We start from the raw sequence: 18,325 nt of genomic DNA, 5'->3' as shown, positions 1-18,325 counted from the left end.
TTTTAGCTGTATGCCATGTACCATGTCATTTGAGGTATGTAAATGATCTGACTGCTTCCATGCCGCTGGTTTATGGGCCTGTCCAATTTGCTGCAGTGTTTGCTGAGTGTAATTTAGATTTTCTGTATGTGTAAGTAATCTAAATCTTCTGCAGCAGATTGAAATGTTCAGAATCAGTGGGTAGTACGGTAAAAGTCAGATTACAGGCAGTCATAAGGCTGTATGTGGATCTTTACAACGTGTCCAAATGTATTCAAAAATTATGGGGGGTGGTCGCTGGGAGGGGGTGAATACTTGAAGGCAAAAGGAAAACATTCAGTTTGAACTGGACTAAAGTTATTAAAAGATTGTCCTGTGGGGATGAAAATCTTTCATGAGGTGAGTAGCTTGGTCTTGAACGGTAATGAGCCACCTGCGGCACTGGGTTTGTTTGTCTCTGCAGTTGGTGATGGGTTGATGGTTCATTCCAACTTCAGACTTTGGCTCAAATTCTGAAGGTCTACTGACTTTGGAAATGTTTGTTTTAAATGTGTATATTGAATACTGCAAGTTGGAAGCATGAGATATTTATTTCACACTATCACAAAATGCATTGAAACTGGGTTGAGGATTCCTTCTCAGCAAATCTGCAAATCTGAAAGATATGAATTAGAATGTGGGAGTACCAGCATCACAAGGATGGCAGCAATCAAGGAGGAATCACCATGCCTGCAGGGCACCACATGTGACCTTGCTTGTGCCATCTGCATCCAAAGAAGGAATGTTAAAATATATCTGGCTGTATTGTTTGTACTTTGCAGCGTATTAGAAATCTGGCCTTTTTGATGCTGTACATCATTGCAATGTTACACTTCATTCTGCCAGTAGGATGTATTAGAACATTATTGCTGGCAGATGTTGAGCAGAGTACAGAAGTGCTGTCATTAGGATTATTTTAGGCATGTATACTTCAGTGTGGATCTGTCTGCACTCTGAAAATGCTGCATGCAGTTAAACAGTAATTCGTTTTGCTGTCCAAAGCTAGTCGGTGCCTGGATAGAGCTGCACAAATATAGTGAAGTAGCAGGGTGGGAATGGGTCGGTCACTGGTGGGAGTGATGCTGCGAGAATGTATTGCATAAGTCGTGCAAAGCACGTTGGATTAAATATGGTGTCCCTGACATTCAGCAAGGTTATCACTGGTTTCCCCCTGTAACTTTAGAAACTCTAGAGAAATGACAAACTTCTGCTTATGCTGTTTCTTTGCGGTTGTCCCTAATCTGCTAAAGTTTGAACAGGGTATTGTTGGTAGTGGCCCTGTAGAATTTCACAGACAATGCCTGCCCCCCCACCCCACCCCAATCGTGCATTGGCTTCGTGTCTGCAGTACTCCATCGCATAGATGTATATTGTGATAGTATTAATATTCAAACTGCTGACAGCAGTTTATGTAAATGTTGGTCAGACTTTATATCCTATTTATAAAGTAGAGTTAACCAACTCCAAGTGTAATCTTGAGCAGAAGTACAAATATTTGTTAAAAAGCATTTTAATAAATCCCTATACTCTGTTCATAGGGATATAGAATCTGTGCACATCTATTTTGTCCTGATCAATTTGTACACCTGAAACTGATTCATAATGGTTGGACCATGGCTGTACCTTCTAGTTTCGCCTTGTTCTGCTATAGTGCCCCTTCAGTAACTGTACCCTACACCGCAACTGCATTGGGCTCAGCTAGCTGGTGTATTTTGCAACATCACAATGAACATAACATTCACTAAGATCATGGCTGAGCTCATCCTGACAACTACTCTTTCCTGCCTGCTCACGATAAACCCTTGACTCCCTTATCATTCAAAAATCTCTCCATCTTAAATATGTTCAATGACCTAGCCTCCACAGCTCTCTGGGGTAGAGAATTCCAAATACTCATGACCCTCTGCAAGAAGAAATTCCTTCTAATTTCTGTTGTAAATAGGTGACCCCTTATTCTGAAATTATGCCCCCTAGATTCCCCTGAGGGACATCCTCCCTGATTCCACCATGTCAAGTCCCCTCTGAATCTTGTATGTTACAATAAGGTCATCTCTTATTCTAAACTCCAATGCGTATAGGTTCAACCTTTATATGACAACCCCCTTCATCTCAGGAATCAACCCCGTGAACCTTCTCTGAACTGCCTCCAATGCAAGTATATCCCTCCTTCAATAAGGAGACCAAAACTGTATGCAGTACTCCAGGTGTGGTCTTACCAATGCCCTGTACAGTTGGAGCAGGACTTCCCTAATTTTATACTCCATCCCTCTTGTAATAAAAATTAACATTCCATTTGCCTTCCTGATTATTTCCTGTACCACACCACAGCTAGAGTCCATGTGGGCTGTGCTGTCTCTTTCACCCGCTTGTATTTAACTGAGTCATGCTTCTGTTGGGAGTGGGAAGAATTAAATTACTACTATATTTCAATAGTCGTGTCTTCACTGTACTCTCCAACTAGGCTCATTTCATGTGAAGGGGGAAAAAGCCCACCAGGCACTATATTTTATTTTGATACTATTCTGCTTTTAATTTTGTTTAAAATTGTTTGGTTGGACCAGCCTCTGGTATTTTAGTGATGTCCCTTTGATTATTCTGTCACTGTGGGGAGTTAGGCTCGTTTGTCCCTGGATTGAAACTCGGCTACTTCAAAATGTGATCCTAGAATCATTGAAGAAAGAGTTCGATGCTTTTTTCAAGGGGTATGGAATGGGTACTTTCGCCTACTTCCTCCCTCTACCCTGTGGCCCAAAGACCACAATACAGGCAGATTTCACAGCAAATAATTGCTGTCGCCAAAAGCATTTTAAAAGACAAATGTTATAATTTGTTAAGCAATGTAAATAAATATTCATTAAAACAAATTTAATTGATTGGCACTTTATTAGAGTACAAGGGACTCCTCATGAACCCTTATCATCTCAATCATGCAAGCTATATTTTAAGAGCCGTCACAAGCTGACGTTACAAAGTTTCGATGACAATCGGTTGATAATATCGCGCACACTTGAAATCTAGAACACATGGACCGGAGCAGATTTTCAGCTTCTAGCCCGCGTAAAACTGGCGTTACGGACCCTACCCTCGCCCTGGAAAGCGCCCGATAGCGGGCTGCTTCTATAATGTGCCGGCGACCAATTCCGCCAGTTCACTGAAGGTGAAAATTCCCACTTCACCCGCCTCCCCATCCCCAACATACACATACGATATATGCGACGTTCCAGCTCGTTACTCCACAGCCTGGCTGTAATAAATGAAAACCGTGACAGACACACATGTTACGGAGTACAATCGAATACCCTGGGCCTACACCATAAATAATCCACATCTTCGGACTGTGTTCAGATTCTCAGCTCCTCTCTTTGTTTCTCAGGTTCACTTCTGCATACACCGCGCCCTGGCCTTGGTGTTTAGATGTTGATGTTTTCTTGGAATCAGCGAACTGCAGGGCGGTGTAAGTCAGCTTGTCTCCGCCTCTTTGTTTAGTCTGTGAAAGTGACATTTAGGAGCACCCGTTAGTCCATTGCACACTGCGGTTTAAAAAAGGCTGCGGGGAAATTTCCTCTCATCAATTCCTAACTTCAGATTGGAAGCGGTTTATTCAGACTTTGTACTGATTGATTGTATTGTCTCCGGTTTCTCCCTGCTCGGCAAACACTGATTCCTGTTGGGCTCCAATTCCAGGAGCAGCTGCCCTCCCCCTCAGTGTCCATTCTTGGGCCCGAAAAAATCTCGTTAATATTCCGGTTTAATGCTCATATAAAATGAGTTCGTCTCATGTTGTAAATCATTTACATGAGCAGGTTAATACTTCAATTAAAATAGCAGGCAAAGCAATGTCATACCCGCCTGTTAAATATTTGGAATACTCATATCGCAAAGCACCGTTTTAAAGCGTCGGCCGACAGCCAGGGTGACCTGCTGATCCTACGGTGGAGGCTCCAAGATGGAACCTGCCGCGCATTTGTACTTTTCAGCCGATCCCTGGGACACGGAGGTCAATTATAATGAAACCTGCCTGCGATAAGCCGACACAACACACTTGCTAGATTAAACCTGGGACCTTTCTATTTCCTGCGGCTCAGTATTGTGTTTCAGTGAATGACCTGAGCTGTACCTGGGCATACACCGTGCTCTCCTCCTGTCTGCCTTTCGCGTTTTTCGTGGTGCTGGTTACGAGAGCGGCGTAGGTCAATCTGTCATCGGTTCCTTGCTTCGTCTGCAACAGAGATATTTGCCAATCTGATCAGGTGAGTTTCTTATTCTGCAATTTGTAGTTCAAAGCAACCATTATCAGCTAGACTCGAGAAACAAACTGAGATAATGTTGGTGTGAGATAGTGTAAATCTGGTGACAGGGAATCCGCGGCCCGTTTTACATCTCCCGATCTTATTTCCATTGAAGTCAGTGAGAGAGATGACAAATTCGCTATCACCGCTTTACACAGTCCCACAAAGTTTAAAATTACCACCACGTTTCTGTACAGATTGTTGACACTGCCTCTGTTGATTATGTATGGAAATGGTTTATGATTGTATGGATATTATTGGCGCCAGTCCCTCCGCTCTACCTGGGAATAGATGATCTGCTCTTTCTCCTATCTCCGTTTGGGAGGTCCTCTGTCGTCTCTCAAGTTTAGATTAGCGTCGGCGACAACCTGTAAGAATAAGACATGGAATACTGATAGCGGAGAGTCTGATACAACTGCCAGCCACCAGCAATTGGAACGGAGTCTGAAAGTGTAAATATGCACCCAGTCACCGATAGGTTAGAGCACGAGTACATTTTAGCCAATATCTCACCCATAAGGTATGGAGTAATGTTCTAAATATGAAACTCATAGCGCACAGATTATTTACCTACATTTACAATCAGGATAATTTAGAGTACAGCTAATAAATATATGAATACTATACATTACTCATTCCACCCCTCTATCTCTATCCCTCTACTCCTCTGATGGTGGGGTGTGGGCCACCTTCCTATTCCTCAGCCAGCCCAGTCTATTGGAGGATCTTACAGCTGCGATTGTTCTCCTTGGAGCAGAGATGGTTAAGGGACAATGTAGTAGAGGTGTTCAAAATTCTGATGGGTTTTGATACAGTAAATAAGGAGAAACTGTTTCCACTGGTGGGTTGGTTGGTATCCAAAGGACACAGATTTAAGATAATTGGCAAAAGAATCAGAGGAGATGAGTATTTTTATGCAGCCAGCTGTTCTGATCTGGAACGCACTGCCTGTAAGGATAATGGAGCAGATGCAGTAGGAATTTAGAAAATGGGAATTGAGACGAAAACAATTGCAGGGCTTTGGGTAAATAGGGGGGGGGGGGTGCTAATTGGATAGAGCAGGAACAGGCACGATGGCCTCCTGTGTTGTAAGAGTTTATGATTCTATGAAATATAAGTAATCTCGGCGGAATGTATATTGTGTTGCTCTTCCCCCTGCCACCTCTTCTTTTAGGAACATAAAGAACATTGTCTCCCTACCGGTTCTTCAATCTGACCCGCTTCCACAGAATTTCTCTTAATGCCTAAAGGGAAAAAAATCCACCTTGAATAACTTAATCTGTGTACCGGCAAAGCCAAAATGATTTGATGTTGGTCAAGTTTACTTTGTAAAGTAAGGAGATCTGACGGTACAGATCTGATTGAAGGTGTTTAGAAGTACCAGTCCTTACAGTGTAGTACACTGTTCATTACCTTCTCAGACCCCGACGCTACACCCAATGGAGTACCCCTTGACTTTGTGCGATAGTGTACAACGAGTGATAGTGAGTCGGCAGTTCATTTGAATCTCTCTCTCAGTGACTTCAATGGGAATAAAAATCGGGAGAGATGTAAAGCAGGCTGCCAATTCGCTATCATCCGTTTTACACTATCGCAAAAAGTCAACATCTACCTCAAAGTGTTTACGCTTCAAGATCTGGACCCGGACTGATACTAAAATATTGCAGAATATTGAGGATTCCGAGTGTTGCGAAATGGAAGTGTATGATTTGAGTGAATTGTTCGAATGGGAAGGTGAAATATTTGCATTTCAAGATCCGGTTTACGTTGTCATATTCAACTAGCGCGAACCAAATAACGCTCTTGTGGTATTAGCTTAATTCTTTAAAGATATAGACAGTAAAGTGCATTTTATTCCTCTACAATCAATCTCTTTTCATCCGCCCTTTCGATTTTGTAACAATACAACTGGACCGCAGAAAACAAACGGTTTCGGTGAAATAAGAAAGGTTCTTACCGTCTGATGACTTTAATCTGAATGTCGTCAAAATTATTATCAAGAGTAAAATTGCCAATGCGCCCCCTGCACATCCAAAAATCACCACAACATTGGCACCGGGATCTAGAGATAATTGAAATAAGAAACGGTAGAACATAGAGAGAGATATACACAGCGAATCATGGGTCCGGCCAGGAGCAAGTCAGTGATGCAATTTATCGAGAAAACAAATCTCATTACATAAAGGCCCAGGAAGTTTCTCTCTGCACACGAGGGTTGCTAGTTAAGAGTGAGGAGAGTTTCACGTTTTACGTAGCCGTGCAACATCTGATTGATGGGCACCGGCTACAAAAAGTGGCAAAGTTGTCCATTCTCCAGTGCTGCCATCCCTCACAAGGCTTACTGCAACTTTTGGTGGTTTACAAGAACGACTTGCATTTATATAGCGCCTTTCACGTAGTAAAACGTTGCAAAGCACTTCACAGGCGTTATCTAACAACATTTGACACCGAGTCACAATTAGGACAGGTGGAGGTGGGGTCCAAGGAACGTTTGAAAGAAGAAGAGAGGTACAGAAGAGGAGAGGTTTAGGGCAGGAATTCCAAAGTTTAGGGTCTCGACAGCTGAAGGCAGGCTGCACAGAGAACAGATGAACAAATAAGAACATAAAAATTAGGAGTAGGCCATACGAACCCTCGAGCCTTTAATAATATCCTGGCTGATCATCAACCTCAACTCCATTTTCCCGCCCAATCCCCGATCTCTTTATTTTCAAAAATCTATAGATCTCCGCCTTGATTATAATCAATGACTCAGCATCCACAGCCCCTTGGGGCAGAGAATTCCAAAGATTCACAGCCCTCTGAATGAAAAAAAATCATCCTCATCTCGGTCTTAAATGGCCGACCTGTTATCCTGAAACTGTGCCCCCTAGTTCCAGGCTCTCCAGCCAGGCGAAACAACCTCTCAACATCTGCCCTCTATAATATGTTTCAATGAGATCACCTCTCATTTTATAAACTCCAGAGAGTATAGGTCCCATCTACTCAATGACAGTTCTATATATTCCATTTAAATAGGCAGGATGTAAAAGTGAATCTGGCAGAATGGAACCATTTCTCCCTTAATTTCATTTTATTTGGCGAGAATTTGAGAATAATCTTTCAGCTTTTGAGCAGTTCACATCAACTTACCATTGTGGATCTCTCCATAGAATTATCGAATGGTTACAGCACAGAATGAGGCCATTCGATTGTCTCTGTTAGTCCCACTATGCTTTTATCAACACCAACACCTTGGCTGCCCGTACTTGCAAACATCGCACCACCACACCTACACCGTGAATATGCAGTCTTCAGAGAATACAACCGCTACACCAGCAAAGACATGCCGATCCAGGCTGACTTGAACAACATACTACCAACCCGTCGCAAATCTAGAAGGCCATTTTGGATCATCACCGAAACCCTTCAGCAATCTCCCCTTAACCTTGATGTGAAATGCATGGAAGAACTGTGACATACGGAATGGATTCTTTATACAGTACAACCTGAAGGATCAAACTTTCCTCGCAGACCGTGGACAACCCTCAACTGCCTCAGAACTGGTTATAGTAGATGCTGCCACTTTCTCCATAGGTGGAAGATTAAAGCATTCCCATCATGCAAATGTGGAGCTCCCCCCATCATGCAACTTTGGAGCTCTAATCAGACACTGGAGCACATCATTGAGCACTGCCCTCAGAGGAAATTTGCAGGCAGCCTACAAGATATCCATGCTGTTACACAGGGAGCTTTGGCCTGGATATCTGACTTTGACATCTGATTTTCTTTGTTACTACCATACGAAAGAAGAAATAACAAGTTAGTCCCACTCCCCCACCCTTTTCCCATAGCCTGCATTGTTTTTCCTTCAGGTACTTATCTCACCATCATCATCATAGGCAGTCCCTCGAAACGTGGATGACCTGTTTCCACGCCGAAAAGGGCTGAATTAACCAGGTGTTTTAATGAAGGACCTAATATTCCGGATCCAGAACTATATCTTGAAGGATGGAAGATGCCTGTGCATGGATCTTTTTAGCGTGTGGTGGCTTTTGCACCTGAGCCACCTCACAGGCTTGACAGAGCTAGGTCTTGGTCCAGTGGCAAGGGTTATCCAAGACGACTGGTGACCAGCTTTGCTGCACAGACCAAGTGCGAACACATATCACACTGTGGGCTGGCCCGTGCTGCCCCTGGGCCCTCGCCTCTTCTGAGCCCCAAACTCATGCCTCTCATACTTATCTAATTCCCTTTTAAAAGCCACGATTGAGTCTGCCTTCACCACCCTTTCAGGCAGTGCATTCCAGATCCAACTATTCACTGTGTAAAAAAAGTTTTTCCTCGTGTCGTCTTTGTTTCTTCTGCCAATTACCTTAAATCAGTGTCCTCTGGTTCTCGACCCTTCTGCCAGTGGGAACAGGTTTTCTCTATCTACTCTGACTCGACACCTTATGATTTTGAACACTGCTATCAAATCTCCTGTCGGGAGATATTCTCCCTCCTTCACTTACAAATCATCTTGAATATTTTTATTTAATTCCCATTGATGTGACACTGACAGTAAATACACTTCACGTTTACCCAATATCTTCACATTTCATCAGCTGCCCAGCTACATCATCATCATAGGCAGTCCCTCGGAATGAAGGAAGACTTGCTTTCACTCTTAAAAATTAGTCCCTTGGTGGCTGAACAGTCCAATGTGAGAACCACAGTCCCTGTCACAGGTGGGATAGATAGTCGTTGAGGGAAAGAGGGGGGGGGTGGTGTGGGACAGGTTTGCCGCATGCTCTTTCCGCTGCCTGCACTTGATTTCTGCATACTCTCGGCGATGAGTCTCGATGTGCTTGGCTGTCCTCCCGGATGCACTTCCACCACTTAGGGCGGTCTTTGGCCAGGGACTCCCAGGTGTCAGTGGGGATGTTGCACTTTTTCAAGGAGGCTTTCAGGGTGTCCCTGTAATGTTTCCGCTGCCCACCTTTGGCTCATTTGCCATGAAGGAGTTCCGAGTAGAGCACTTGCTTTGGGAGTCTCGTGTCTGGCATGCGAATGATGTGGCCTGCTCAGTGGAGCTGATCAAGTGTGGTCAGTGCTTCAATGTTGGGGATGTTGGCCTGGACAAGGACGCTAATGTTGGTGCGTCTGTCCTCCTAGGAGTTTTGTAGGATCTTGCAGAGGCATCATTGATGGTATTTCTCCAGTGACTTGAGGTGTCTACTGTACACGGTCCATGTCTCTGAGCCATTCAGGAGGGTGGGTATTACCACAGCCCTGAAGACCATGAGCTTGGTGGCAGTTTTGAGGGCCTGGTCTTCAAACGCTTTTCCTCAGGCGGCCGAAGGCTGAACTGGTGCACTGGAGGCGGTGTTGAATCTCGTCAATGTCTGCTCTAGTTAATAAGAGGCTTCCGAGGTGCAACATAAAAGGTTACTGAGCAAGATAAAAGTTCACGGGGTTGGGTGTAATATATTAGCATGAAAGAGGATTGGCTAACGAACAGAAAACAGAGAGTAGGGATAAATGGTTCATTCTCGGGTTGGCAATCAGTAACCAGTGGGATCAGTGCTGGGACACCAAGTATTTACAATCTATATTAATGACTTGGAGGAAGGGACCGAGTGTAACACAGCCAAGTTTGTCAACGATACAAAGATGGGAGGAAAAGCAATGAGTGAGGAGAACACAAAAATGTTTCAAAAGACATAGACAGGCTAAGTGAGTGAGCAAAAATTTGGCAGATGCAGTATAATGTTGAAAAGTGTGAGGTCATGCACTTTGGCAGAAAAAAATCAAAGAGCAAGTTATTATTTAAATGAAGAAAGATTGCAAAGTGCTGCAGTACAGCGGGACCTGAGGAAACTTGTGCATGAAACACAAAAGGTTAGTATGCAGGTACAGCAAGTGATCAGGAAGGTCAATGGAATCTTGCTCTTTATTGCAAAGGGGATGCAGTATAAAAGCAAGGAAGTCTTGCTACAGTTGTACAGGATGTTGGTGAAGCCACACCTGGAATACTGCATGCAGTTTTGGTTTCCATATTTAAGAAAGGATATACTAGCTTTGGAGGCAGTTCAGAGAATGTTCACAAGGTTGATTCCAGAGATGAGGGGGTTGACTTATGAGGAAATGCTGAGTAAGTTGGGCCTCTACTCATTGGAATTCAGAAGAATGAGAGGTGATTTTGTCGAAATGTATAAGATTATGAGGGGGCTTGACAAGCTGGATGCAGAGAGGATGTTTCCACTGATAGGGGAGACTAGAACTAGAGGGCACAATCTTAGAATAAGGGGCCACCCATTTAAAACTGAGATGAGGAGAAATTTCTTCTCTCAGAGGGTTATGGATCTGTGGAATCTGCTGCCTCAGAGAGCTGTGGAAGCTGGGACATTGAATAAATTTAAGACAAAAATAGACAGTTTCTTAACCGATAGAAGAATAAGGGTGAGCAGGCAGAGAAGTGGACCTGAATCCATGATTGGATCAGCCATGATTGTATTATGCTACTCCTGCTCCTATTTCTTAGGTTCTTATGTACGGGTAATGGTCCACATTGTCCAGGGCAGCACCATGGATCTTGATGACTGGGGGCAGTGCTGTGCGACGAGGACAGGGTGGTGGAGGACCTTTGTCTTACAGATGTTTAGCGTAAGGCTTATGCTTTCGCATGCCTCAGTAAATAATTAAGATGGCCTCTGGGGTGGCAGCTCCCTAGGGAGCTCCCCTACCATCCGGCAACTTTCCACCCCCCTCCCACTTTCTAAACTTCCCCTAGCCCTAACAGACCCTAATAGTGGGTCTTAGACACTTAAACCCTTACTCTAAAACCAACCCTGCGAATCCCACAAGTTCAGGCCTACCTCAGGCTTCTCACCACGCCACCCATCAGCCCAGCTACAGATTAATGAGTAAATACAGGTTGGAGCAGTTCCCAACTCCCGCTGTAAATGTTTCCAATCTTACCTTGCTGTATTGTGTAGCTCACACTGGTGGGCATCAGAAGAGAGACATGAGATACCAGACATGTATAAACAACTCCGCTCTGGACAGGCTGTGTTTCTTCCAACCAGCTGGAAACCTCAAACAGCTCCGCGCTCCTGTTTTTCACAGTTGCTATTCCGGTCAGAATTTCGACACCATCTCTTCGCCAGGCGATTTCTAAATCCTCCGGGAAAAAGGCAGCCGTTTTGCACTCGAGTTTCAGAGAAGTCGCTGAAATCCCTTCAACAGGAGCGATTTTCAATGGGGTTGAGGGAACTTTAACAGAAAAAATTATATTACTATACATTGAATTTTTTTTCCAATTTAAAGGGACACATTCTCATTTACCTACCATGGTTATGCTTGTTACAATCCTGCTGTCACAATAGTTATCCGCGCTGTCGTTTTATAAATTTTTTGGTTGCATTTACTTTATAAATTGTTTACGGCGCACAGCAGTATGACGGCATGTATTGGGAACGGTAGGCAAAGAGGACGACTCTCCCAGGATCGGTAACATACAGGGAGCCCCGCGTCACTGTTTCTAATGGAGGTATCAGATCCTGGCGTGGATTGTGGTTGACAGCAGTGACCCCAAGTGAGGTTCCTGTCCGAATATATCGGAGACAGCGGAACCCTGTCTACACGAACAGTGGAACCATCTCTTTTTATTCATTAATAATCTTGGCGGTGTTAAACGTTTTGTCTGTTTATTTCAAAATTGATCGCATTTTGAATATTTCATATATCACGAAACATATTTTAGATTATCGGTGAATATTGAGATGTACATGATATATTGAAATATCTCCGTTGTCTACACAGACGGCAGACAGGATGCTGCTAATCTATAGATTAGAACCCGCGCATTCCAGTTGCAAACTCAGCATTTCAGTTTGTGTGGGGGAGATTTCAGATCACACAGCTTTCCTTAATGTACTTTCTCCAGAGCGCGAGCTGAGGGCTGGAATATTTTTCACGCAATGAAAGAGTTATATTGATAATTGTGTATCGCTGTGTAGATCACATCCATACAGATAGGGGAAACACAATAGGAAATTCTAACTCAGAGTGCATGTCTTATATAATTCCAGGGTTTTTGCCCTGCCCGAAGTCTATTCGCTCTGTTGAACACGTTTTGCCTGAAGAAGATTCTGCTTATATCAGTCCTACAACCGTCTGTTACTAAGGTGACCCTCTGTCCGATGGAGCTACAGACACTCTTTAGCTGGAAATGGAGTCCCTCATTAGGTTTGCATTGTTTTGTCAGTTTATTATAAACAATCTCCTTAACATCTTTTCCTTACATTTGTACTTGTCCGACTTTGTAGCAATAGCAATTTATTAAATCAGGGCATCATTAACTTGGAAAATTATTTTGTCCTTTATTCCCAGCAGCACCGTGTTGACTGCCCAACCGAAGATCAGAATTCCTCCATTCCTTCCCCACGGATCTGTTTATATCTAATATGTAATGCGGCAGAATTTCCAAGGAGGTGGCGGGGTCGGTGTTCTCGTTATCTCCTGCCGTAACTGCAGTCTCAGGTTGGGGGGAGTGTAAATGGAAACCATCAAGTACAAAGAGAAATGTTCGGTGATATCCTGCCCGGTCGTGAGCGTTTTAAAAAGTTCAATTGGCATAAGACCGAGTTTCAAGCAGTCATTGGGTTCCTACATTGCCCCATCAGCTCAAGGATGTGGGTTCCAATCCAGTATTGAGTAAGAACAACACAGCCCCTCTCAATGGGTTGTAAGATTCATTTGTGAAATTAGTTTGGCAGTTCCAAATAAGTTCTCAATGGACGCAAGTGCACAGCCTAAACTGCGGACATAGGAAGAGGAGGAGGCCATTCAATTAGATTATGGCTGATCTGTACCTCAAATCTATTGACTTAACTCTATGTCCTTTGATACCCATGCCTACAAAATCCATCCACCTCAATCTTGAAAGCTCCAAATGTCCCACCATCCAATGTTATATGAAAGACTTGACCTAACTGTTCCCAATGTCGCTCCTCGGCACGGCTATTTTGATGATAAGAAATCTGGCCACCTAATCCCAGTTATTAATTTCAAGCCAAAATTTAAACAAGTATACTCTTTCAGTACCTTGCCTCCATAACAACTGTAACTGCACTTCCAAAAGAACTCGTTGGAAATAAAGCACTTTGGAATTTCATGCGGACAATGAGGGGTGAAATTGATCTTGGGAGCAGCGCAAAATGGGCGATAGCGAATCGGCGGGCCGGAGTACACCGGGGTTAAAGCAAAAGAAAATCGGGAGAAGTGTAAAACGAATTTGCTATCACCAAGTTTTCGTCCAGTGATAAAAGTTCAAATGACCCCCACTATTGAGATTTACATATACCGCACACTGCTGAGAATCTCCCACTCCCCGGCACAATGGCACTTACCGAACACAGTAAGCTGGGAGCCACTTCTATCTCCAACAGTGGTTTGATTATGTTTTACTGTACAGTAATACATTCCAGAGTCTGCGACACTCGCATTCAGGACATCAAATAACCCTCTGCCCTTCTTTACATTAAATTGCTTTCTGCTGTCTGGCTCCAGAAGCGTCTGGTCGCCGCGTCTCCACCAATAAACATCGGGGGCATCTTGAAATATGGGAAAAGTGCAGAACATGGAAACATTTGTGCCCCTGGCAACCTTCATGTGTCTAGGGAATTGATCCACTTTGTTCGAATCTACTTCAGCGGCTATCGGAAAATAAACAAGAATGGCGATTACAGTTGCACACATCAGATAAAGAAAAATAATTAAGAGACGTAAAATACAATTAAGAAACACCAGCAATCAAATTGGAAAAGCACAGTATCTAACTTTACGATTCACAACAGTTGTAGAATATTCTAAAATAGGTTCTGCCGTTCAGAAACGGAAGCATATAACTAGAAGTACCTGGCCAAAGGATGCCCAGAAGAGCCATGTACTGAACTGTTGCTCTCACCGACATGGTGCAAATAAAGTTAGGTAGCTACTTGCTGCAAATGAGAATGGTGTCTTCAATGGTTTGTGTAAGACATGGATTTTATAGGTAAATATATGAAACGTGTGACCCTGACATGAGATATCACGTGACTAAAGGAGCGTATTGGGTTCCGGTTATACTTCTGCGTGGAAAGTTGGAGCCAGGCCCCCTCTGAACTCTCGGCTGAAAAGTTTCCACCTGAGAAGCAATGCTTTTCCAGCGGGCACTTCATTCCAATAATCTTCTTCATCAACATTTACCTTTGACCCTCTTCTCAATGCTGAAAATAAGGATTCAGGCCGCAGGCGTGGACAGTGTTCCAACGTGCAAATGCATGGACAGTGAGAGGAAACAAATATTCAGTTCTGGGCACTCAGGGCCTCGTGCGATCCAGATCTAACCAGCCCCCACGCACCAGGAGTTCTAGTAGAAGTAATTGGAATAGCAATTATGATCAATAACTCAGTCCATCTCCCTTTCTCCAGCCAGAGCTGGTGAGACCAATGTTAGCTTCACTCGGCCAGAGATGACATTTCGGCCCTATATTCAGATGCTGCAGGGTTACAAACACTAATCCAGCAGGATAGAAATGCAACAATTAATGTTTGCTGTGTTTGGTGATAACCTGCAAATGGGACTGCGAGGAGCAACTTACTAGAACCACCCACATTTTATTGATTGCACGGAGAAAGGAGATTTCAATGAAAGGGAGGCCCGTCATTAACAGTATTCAGCTTGTTGTAGGATCCAGTTTCCAAAGCTGCTCTGTACCGAGTTAGTTGATTTGAAACAGGAGGCGAAAATCATTCAGGGGCCCTGCTCCGAGTTGCCGTCGAGTTGAGCTGTACGAACCTTTGGTAACAGCATGGCGCGGCTAGGCTGTAACTCACTTCCACCCCAAACAACAGAAGCCTCTGGTTTGTTTGCCACACACTTTAAATCTGTGTCCTCCGGTTACCAACCCTGCTGCCACTGGAAACACTTTCTCTTTATTTACTCTATCACAGCCGTTCATGATTTTGAACACCTCAATCGAATCTCCTCTTATCCTTCTTTGCTCTAAAGAGAACCCCCCCCCCCCCCCCCCCGCCCCCGCCCAGCTTCTCCAGTCTCTCCACATAACTGCAGTCCCTCAATCCTGGTACCATTCTAAAAATCTCTTCTGCACCCTCTCTAAGACCTTGACATCCTTCCTAAAGGGTGGTGTCCAGATTTGAACACAATACTCCAGCTGAGGCAGTGTTTTATAAAGGTTTAACATAACTTCATTGCTTTTTAATAAAGCCAAGGATCCTATCAGCTTTTTTAACAGCATTCACAACTTGTTCTGCCACCTTCAAAGATTTGTGTATGTACAACCCCAGTTCTCGCTAAACCTGCACCCCCTTTAAAACTGTACCATTTAGTTTCATTGAAATCTCCTTTCGCTTGACAATCAATAAAATATGGGTCATGCTAGTCAGATTTTCCTCACAGTTCCATCTTCAGGTAGGGTAGGCGAGGGCGGCAGGCATCTGAGGTGAACATAACAGTAGCTGACCTAACATCTGAACTACTTAGGGACACAGTGCTGGATGTCATACTATTAAATTGCACTCACTGCTGCGGTTTGGTAAAATGTGAATATAAATTCATTATAGCTGCGAGCTATATAATAGTGTAATAAAACAGATAGTATTCGTATTTCTTCCGCCCTGTTCTGAAGGAGCGAACTTGTGGTAGCAGCTTGATTGGTGAATAATCATTGCCCACCTGCACTGTCCTCCCTCATTGAATCGCTTCTCGGCCTTTTGGCTAAGATCTGCATAACTAACCTGACCAGCCACCATGACCTCCGGGTGGTTTCTCCCTGGTCAGGAAGGTATATGCTTACATTTTTGTAAAACAGGAGGTGGGTGGGATTGGTGACCCATCCACCTCCACGGAGGTGTGTGGGGGACCTGACCCATCCACCTCCATGGCACGAACCTGGTATTGCAGTACTTCCAGGAACGGTGCAGTGGCTCTAGGCCTTTTGGCTAAGAGCATTGGCGCAGAGTGATCCTTGACTGGTGCAGGGTGACCTCTGGCGTTTGACAAAGAATTGTAACGATTGGATAACGATTGGACATGAATTTAAAAAAAAAAAAAAAAAAAAAAAAAAAAATCGCTTCTCGGCCTTTTGGCTAAGATCTGCATAACTAACCTGACCAGCCACCATGACCTCCGGGTGGTTTCTCCCTGGTCAGGAAGGTATATGCTTACATTTTTGTAAACAGGAGGTGGGTGGGATGGCTTGACCCATCCACCTCCACGGGGGTGTGTGGGGGACCTGGCCCGTCCACCTCCGTCGCGCGAGCCTGGTGTTGCGGTGCTTCCGGGAGCGGTGCAGTGGCTCTAGGCCTTTTGGCTGGGAGCATTGGCGCAGAGTGGTCCTTGGCTGGTGCGGGGTGACCTCTGGCGTTTGTGACTTGACAAGGAGTTGGAAACGATTGGCTACGAATTTATAAAAAAAAAGCCCAGCAATTGGCCAGCACTTCACGCATAAATAATAAATAATTTATCCAGGGATTGAGAATGGAATAATTTCCAAAAGAGTCAACGAGGACCATCACATGAGCAGGAGGGATGGCCCACAACAGCGACCTGAGTGAGTGCCGTGGTTGTTTGAGATGTTTCTCGTTACTGCTTTTGAAATTCTGAGGGAAAACAATAAAGTTGCATGACATTTTCCATTAGAAAAGCACACTGTGGGTTACTAAACAGTAATGGGCACAAGAATTGGCCCAAGATAAATAAATCGTATGACAGAAATTTTAGATTGATGAAAATAAAATCACTGAATGCTGGAAACATGAAATTAAATATAAAATATTATAAGCACATTAATAACCCCGCAGCATCTTGTAGAAAAAGATAGGAGTCATAGTAGGGTTGCCATCTCTATTTCAATGCATTCCTGGAGATTCAATCATGTTACATCGCTCATGTGATGTTTAGGAATATAGGAACAGGAGTAAGCCATTTAGTCCTCAAGCCTGTTCCAGAATTTTATGAGATCATGACTGATCTGTGAGTTTGCTCCATATACACGTGACATTTGATCACGTGACATTTGCCCAGTGTTTGCAAATGTTACTGCAATTTAGTTGAATTTCTTAATATCACCAAGCCCAGAATAAAATATTTGACTTTTATTTTATAGTGAGACAAATAACATAATTTATAAATCGAAGAACACAAAAGAATAGAAAGATTTAAGGGTAAGTAAGGTTTAAATAAAAATTATTTCTGTGATGTTTCCACAGTATTGATCGCAATGAGAAACACCAAGAATGCCACTGATTCAACAAAAACATAATTGATACAAGTAATTTCTAACTACAGTTTCAGACATCGCTACACGAGTTCCTCAGGGCAGTGTCCTAGGCCCAACCATCTTCAGCTGCTTCATCAATGAACTTCCCTCCATCTTAATGTTAGAAATGTTGATGATTGCACAGTGTTCAGTTCCATTCCCAACTCTTCAGATAATGAAGCAGTCCATGCCTGAATGCAACAAGACCTGGTTGACATTCAGGCTGGGGCTGATAAGTGGCAAGTAACAGCCGCGCCACACAAGTGTCAGGCAATGACTATCTCCAACAAGTGAGAGTCTAATCACCGCCCCTTGATATTCAACGACATAACTATTATATATGTAAACTTGTATTTACTCTGTACAACCACCAGAGTGCTCATCCCCGGGAGTCCCAAGGGATCCCATAATCCCTTGGGAGCACAGGTATTTAAGGAGGCTTCACAGATTGGAGAGGCACTCTGGAGACCTGCAATAAAAGACTAAGGTTACACTTTACTTTGAGCTCACAGTGTTCAGTCTGACTCTTTCTCCACATACAACAATAATCATCGCCGAATCCACTACCATCAACATCCTGGAGGTCACCATTGACTAGAAACTTAACTGGACCAGCCACATAAATATTGTGGCTATAAGTGCAGGTCAGAGGCTGGTAGTCTGCAGTGAGTGTCTCACCTCCTGACTCCCCAAAGCCTTTCCAGCATCTACAAGGCACAAATCAGGAGT

The 18,325-nt window shown here is 43.8% G+C and overlaps 1 pseudogene; it reads left to right on the top strand.

The window, feature by feature from the left end:
• Positions 1-16,033: 16,033 nt before the first annotated feature.
• Positions 16,034-16,264, top strand: LOC139279178 (U2 spliceosomal RNA; annotated as a pseudogene).
• The last annotated feature ends 2,061 nt before the right edge of the window (positions 16,265-18,325 follow it).

The sequence above is a fragment of the Pristiophorus japonicus genome, chromosome 13 (assembly GCF_044704955.1).
Source record: "Pristiophorus japonicus isolate sPriJap1 chromosome 13, sPriJap1.hap1, whole genome shotgun sequence".
Classification (NCBI taxonomy): Eukaryota; Metazoa; Chordata; class Chondrichthyes; family Pristiophoridae; genus Pristiophorus; species Pristiophorus japonicus.
Note: the sequence above shows the minus strand (reverse complement) of the source record. Positions and strands in the feature narration are given on the sequence as shown.